This window comes from Callospermophilus lateralis, chromosome 3 (assembly GCF_048772815.1).
Source record: "Callospermophilus lateralis isolate mCalLat2 chromosome 3, mCalLat2.hap1, whole genome shotgun sequence".
Lineage (NCBI taxonomy): Eukaryota > Metazoa > Chordata > Mammalia > Rodentia > Sciuridae > Callospermophilus > Callospermophilus lateralis.
This window is the reverse complement of record NC_135307.1, coordinates 175063556-175070306: the sequence shown is the minus strand read 5'-3', so window position 1 is coordinate 175070306 and position 6751 is coordinate 175063556.

Sequence of the window (6751 nt, the reverse complement as noted above, 5' to 3'; positions counted from 1 at the left end):
GGCACTGTTATCCCAGCGACCCAGGAAGCTGAGGCAGGCAGATCAGAAGTTCAAGGACAGCTCAGTAACTTAGTAAAACCACTTCTATGAAAGAAAGAAAGGAAGAAAGGAAGAAAGAAGAAAGAAAGAAAGAAAGAAAGAAAGAAAGAAAGAAAGAAAGAAAGAAAGGCAAAAAATTAAAGAGGGCTGGGGGTAGTGCGCCCTGGGTTCCTCAGTAGCAAGGGGGAAAAAAGTGAGGCCAATGCAGCAGGATGCACGTCCAAGGGCAGCTGGGCAACTTAGAGCGCTGTCTCAAAATAAAATAAACCGGGCTGTGGGTGCTGCTCCGGGGTAGAGTACTTGCCTAGCATTTAGAATGCAGAAGGGCCTGGGTTCAAACCCCAGTAGGCAAAAAATAAAACACAAAACAAAACAAAGCCCAGCACAGCAGCACATGCCTGTGATCCCAGGGGCTCAGGAGGCTGAGGCAGGACCAGCCTCAGCAACAGTGAGGCGCTAAGCAACTCAGTGAGACCCTGAATCTAAATAAAATACAAAATAGGGCTGGGGATGGGGCTTAGTGGTTCAATGCCCCTGAGTTCAATCCCTGGTACCTAAAACACAAAAACAAAAGCCCCAAGAAGCCTTGCTTCCCACCCTCCTCTCTCTCACATACCCCTCACCTCCACCACCGCCGAGCTATCCCTTGCCCTGTCTTCTGCCAGACCTGAGTTGGCCTCGTTGCTAGTACCCTGGACGGTGCAGCCCTGACTCTCTGCTGCCCCCTTCTGGTATCTTTTGGATGTGGTGCCTGGGTGCAGAATCTGCCTACCCTTCCGCGTTTAGCCTGTATTTAGCCCTTGACACTGTTTTTTTTTTTTAAAGATGTACAAGTATTTATATACATGTATATTTTAGTTGTAGTTTGACACAATACTATGTTTTTTAAAAAATTATTTATTTTTATGTGGTGCTGAAGATACCCTTTCTTGGGCCTCTGGTTCTTCCTTTGTGAAGTGCTGGACTGTCACTAAAAGCTCTCAGACTATAAATCTGAATCTACTGGCTCCTATTTTCTCCGGCGTTCCCTACCTGAGCTCAGCTTGAACTGTCATCATCACTCTCAGGTTTATTTTCCCGTCCTGGGGTCCAGGATTCATGTCTGGTTTGGGAGAAAAGCCTTCCTCTACTCACCCTGCCTGCCCCCATCCCACAGCAAGTGTCTTGCTTCCTCAGGTCACTCTCTTGCTGGAGAGAGGCTCCAGGGCTCAGGGCCTGGCCTCTTTGTCCTCATATAACCTTCCTCTTAGGTTATCTAGATTGAGGAGAGCAGGCTGTCTGTGCCCGCTCTGAGTGACTTCATGATGTACTGAAATGAACGGTAGCTTTCGGGCTGTGCTCATCCCTAAGTTACCCCCTTTTGTAAAGCCATAGTTTTGCCGTGAGTGCTTCATCTTGTGTCCAAATGCCAAGATAGAATGACCGTATACTTTGTGCCAACTTATCAAATGAAATCAAAAGCATCTGGACACACGGATATCCCAAATCATATCAGGAACACCAGACCAGGAGGTTATCAGCCTTGCCAGAGGTAACCCCTCCCCTAAAACCCGTAAGAGGAGGAGCCCCACCAGACTGGACACAGCAGCACCCTAACCCTGTCACCTGGTCACTCATCATGAGCCTTGCCCGGGAAAATTGCCACAGTGACAAACTTCTGGCTCTGTCCCTAAGGCTTCAGTCCAGCTTGGGTTCTCCTGCCTGTGACTGCCATTTATGGCCCACTGCGAGCTGACATCTCATGCTGACACTGAGACTGCCAGCTGTCCCCTGTAGTCTGCTCTCTCGGGTCTCGACAATTCTGTGGAACTGGGGCTGTAACTCAGTGGCAGAGCGCTTGCCTCGGCCGTGTGAGGCACTCAGCGCCACATAAAAAATAAACAAATAAAATAAAAGTATTGTGTCCATCTAGAACTAAAATAATTTAGTAAGACTTACAAACAAGCAAACAAACAAAAATCCCTTGCCTGCCTGGGTGCAATGGTGCATGCCGGTGGTTCCAGTGACTCAGGAGGATGAAGCAGGAGGATTGCAAGTTTGAGGCCAGTCTTTGTAACTCAGTGATATCTTGTCTCAAAATAAAAAGTAAAAAGGTCTGGGGATATGGCTCAGTGGTAAAGCACCCCTGGGTTCAATCTCCAGCACCAAAACAAACAAATAATAAATGCACTTGGCGCACAGCCCTGTGATCCCAGCTACTTGGGAGGCTGAGACAGGGGGTTGGCAAGTTCAGAGCCAGCCTGGGAAATTTAGTGAGACTCTGTCTCAAAATAAATAAAAAGGGCTGGGAAAGTAGCTCAGTGGTAGAGTGCTTGTCTGGCATTCATGAGACACTGGGTTCAAGCCTCAGTATTGAAAAAAACAAAGTTGCATCTATACTGAACACATACAGCTATTTTTAATGTCAGTATTCCCTTAACAATGTAGTATAACAACCATTAGCACTACCTTTACATTGTATAAAGTATTATAAGTAATCGAGACATATTTATAGTATATGGGAGGTCTGGATGCAGCAGTGCAGGCCTGTAATCTGAGCTACTGGGAAGGCTGAGGCAGGAGGATTGCAAGTTTGAGGCCAGCCTGGGGTGAGTTAGTAGGACCCTGCCTCAAAATTAAAAAAAAAAAAAAAAAATACTGGATGTAGTTCAGTGGTAAAGTGCCTGGGGTCCAATCCCCAGTTCTGCAGATAAATAAACGAATGAATAAACAAGTAAGTAAAGTATACAGGAGGATGTATGTATGTTACATCCAAATAGCTCTATGTCATTTAATAGAAGGGACTTGAGCACCAATGCATTTTAGAATCTGTGGGGTGGGTGATGGAGTTAGATCTGGTGACATTTGAAGGGAATCTCCTAAATGCCAAGATTTTAGGGTGCTAACATTCCTTTTCTCTAAATTCCATATGTCTACAATTTAAATTCTCTAACGCTCTGAGTGTCTGATTCTAACCAGTGTCCTAGGGTAGCCCAGTGTCCTAGGGTAGCCCAGTTGAAGGGCTTTGGATTCAGAAATCACCTGGTTTGTATCTGGGCTCTGTGGTTTATTTGCTGTGTGACCTTGAGCAAAACGTTTTCCCTTTCTGAATCTTGATTTCTTTTTTCTGCAAAATGGAGGTGATAATGACCGCCTATGAGGCTGCAATGAGAACTAAACGGCAACATGTAAGGGACACCAGACACAGGTGTTGGTGTCAGCCTTGTCAGAGGTGACCTCTCCCCTAAGACCCATAAGAGGAGGAGCCCTACGAGACCGGACTCTGTAGCACCCTAACCCTGTCACCTGGTCACTCATCACAAGCCTTGCCCAGGAAAATCACCGAAGTGACAAGCTTTTGGCTCTGTCCCTATGGCTTCAGTCCAGCTCAGTTTCTCCTTCTCCATACTTTTTTTTTTTTTCCTTTTGGTAACAGGGATTGAACTCAGGGGCACTTACCACTGAGCCCCATCCCCAGCCCTTTTTATATTTTATTTAGAGACAGGGTCTCACTGAGTTGCTTAGGGCCTCACTAAATTGCTGAGGCTGGATTTGAACTCACAATCCTCCTGCCTCAGCCTCCCAAGCCTGGCTTCTTCATCTTCTTTCTCTGCTAGCTCCTCTGCATATAGAACTCCTCTGCTTCTTCCCTCCCCTTCCATTCACAGGAAACAGTACCCAGGGGAGGACTTTCCTCCAGGGCTCTTTCTCTTGGGATCATTTGATTCCCATCCCACACTCAGAGCCTTAGACACCTAAATGTCTCGTAGGGTGCAGTGTCACGGTAAGCTGTGGTTTTAGACTGCCTGTGTTACTATGTCATGTCTCTGAGCCTCAGTGTTCTCATCTGGCTAATGGGAATAGTAATAAGACCTCTTTCCTAGGATTGTATGTAAATTTAAGTGAGATGATCCGCAGAAAGCACTAATTAAGTAGGTCGGTCATGCTAACTCTCATTGTTACTGCTGTCTCTGGGTGTGGGAGGCCATGATTGTAGGAATCTCTGCTCCTTGCCCTGCAGCCCCTGTCGGAGCAGAAACTTCCCTGTCTGAGCAGGACCTCAAACCCTTGCTCCAAAGGTGGCCTGTAAGGCCTTCAGTGAGCTAGAAATTTATCTCCTTCTTTATTGTGTGTGTGTGTGTGTGTGTGTGTGTGTGTGTGCTAGGGATTCAACATGGGGCCTCATAGGCTAGGCAAGCACTCTGCCAGTGAGCCACATCCCCAGCCCATTTTTAAAATATTTCATTTTGTCTGGATGCCATGGCACATGCCTGTAATCCCAGAGACTCTGGAGGCTTAGTCAGGAGAATCTCAGGTTCAAAGCCAGCCTCAGAACTAAGCCAGATCCTGTCTCAAAATAGAAGATAAAAAGAACTGGGGATGTACCTCTCAGTGATAAAGCACCCTGAGTTCAATCCCCAGTATTGAAAAAAGATTTTATTTTGAGACAGAGTTTGGCTAAGTTGCCCAGGCTGGCCTTGAACTTGCCAAGACTTTTGCATCAGTCTTCTGAGTAGCTGGAAATGAAAGTGTGCACTACCGTGCCTTTTCCCTCCCCCACCTCTGATTCCTTCAGAGTGAACAGGTTGCCTCTGGAAGCTCTGTCTGGGGTTTGGTGGGGAGCCAGGCCTGTGGCCATGGAGGGAGGCAATTTGTTAGTCACAGCAGAGAAGGATCAGCTGACCAAGGGGAGAAGAGAGTGTTACTTCAGCTACAGGTTCCTGAGACAGCTGGCACGACTCAGGTGATTGGCACTGCCCCTACTGTGTGATCACAGACATGTGCACGTGCGATGCATGTACTATACACACACACACACACACACACACACGTGTGCACACGGCACTGTTTTCCCCTGCTCTTCCTTCTCTGCCAGCTCCCTGCATACACATCTCCTCTGCTTCTCCCCTCCCATTGATTCACAGGAAACGGTGCCCAGGGGCGGACTTTCCTCCCGGGCTCTTTCTCATTAAGTTTGCTTGGGTCTTATTAAGTCTCTTTTAAGCAGGGCAGTACGTGGGGGGACTTTTAAGAATCTGTTCCAGGCTTTGGTCCTGGGAAAGGAGCCTTGCTTCCTTCCGTCTCCTGCCTGCTGTCTCCGTTTGTCCCTTCTCTACCATCAAAGGGAAGCTTCCAGAAGCCAAATAGGTTGGGATTCTCTTGCTGATCCTAAGTTCTTACCCCCAACTTCACAGGCTGTTGTACAATCTTTAAGCAAAATCATGCTTTTGAAATATCAATGCTCATATATAATAGAATTCCCTCTTTTTCCCACTTCCCTTCCATTCTTCCTACCTTTCCTCCCTTCCTCCCTTCCTTTTTTCTTTCTTTCCTCCCCCAGTCCTCCCCATTTCTTTCTTCCATATATTTATTGTGTCATACATATATCATACATATGCAGAACATGATATTTTTAAAAAATCTGCACCGGGGATTGAACCCAGAGGCATTAGACCAAAAAAGCTGTATCCCCAGCCCTTTTAAAATTTGAGAACAGGGTCTCACTAAATTGCTCAGGCTGGCCTTGAACTTGAGATCCTCCTGCCTCAGCCTCCAGCCTCTGAGTGTCTGGGATTACATATATATGCCATCATGCCTGGCTTAATTTTTTTTAAAATTAACCTATGTTTCCCCCTGTTTTGACACTTAGTACTTAGTTGTCTACATTAAAAGCTATTTAGTTGATGCTTGTCTCCCAAGATAATTAGAATATGTACATATATGTGTGTGTGTGTATGTATTGTGTGCGTGCGTGTGTGTGTGTGTGTGTGTGTGTGTGTGTGTATGGTTAGTTAGTGATTGACCCAGGGGTGCTTAACTACTGAACTATACCCACAGCATTTAATTTTTTTTTTAAATTTTGGGACGGGGGTCTTACTAAATTGCTTAGGAACTCACTAAGTTGTTGAGGTTGACCTTGAATTTGCAATCCTCCTGCCTCAGCCTGAGAGTCACTGGGATTACAGGTGTGCACCACAGTGCTGGGCCAAACATATCCTTTTCTTCTCACTGGATTGTATGCTCTGTGAGGTAAGATTATGACTAATCTCTACACCTAGCACTATGACACAGAGTGGCTATTCAATAAATACTTTTTGTTTTTTGGAAGTACTTGGGATTGAACCAAGAGCCACATCCTTAGCCCTTTTAAATTTGAGACAGGTTCTTGCTAAGTTGCTGAGGATAGCCTTGAACTTGTGCTTCTCCTGCCTCAGCCTCCTGAGTTGCTGGGATTAGAGGTGTGCACCTCTGTGCTGCTCCGTAAATACTTGTTAAATGAATGAATTGTAAAACCATCCCCTCCTACTATGTGTGCTTCAGAAAAAAAGCAGGAGGTATATGAACTTGGAAGCCAGATAGACTCAGGTAAGAATAGAGGTCTATTCTCCCCGCAACCCCCAACCCCCATTGTACAGGGATTAAACCCAAGGTCTTATTCATATTAGGCAAGCATTCTTTCTTTCTTTCTTTTTTTTTTGGGGGGGGGGAGTACCGGGATTGAACTCAGGGGCACTCAACAACTGAGCCATATACCCTGCCCTATTTTGTATTTTATTTAGAGAGTTGCTTAGAGGCTTGCTGTTTCTGAGTGAGGCTGGCTTTGAACCTGTGATCCTCCTGTCTCAGCTTCCTGAACCGCTGGGATTACAGGTGTGTGCCACCATGCCCATGTGTATGTGTGTTGTACAAAGAATTGAACCCAGGGGCACTCTACCACTGAGTTACATTCCCA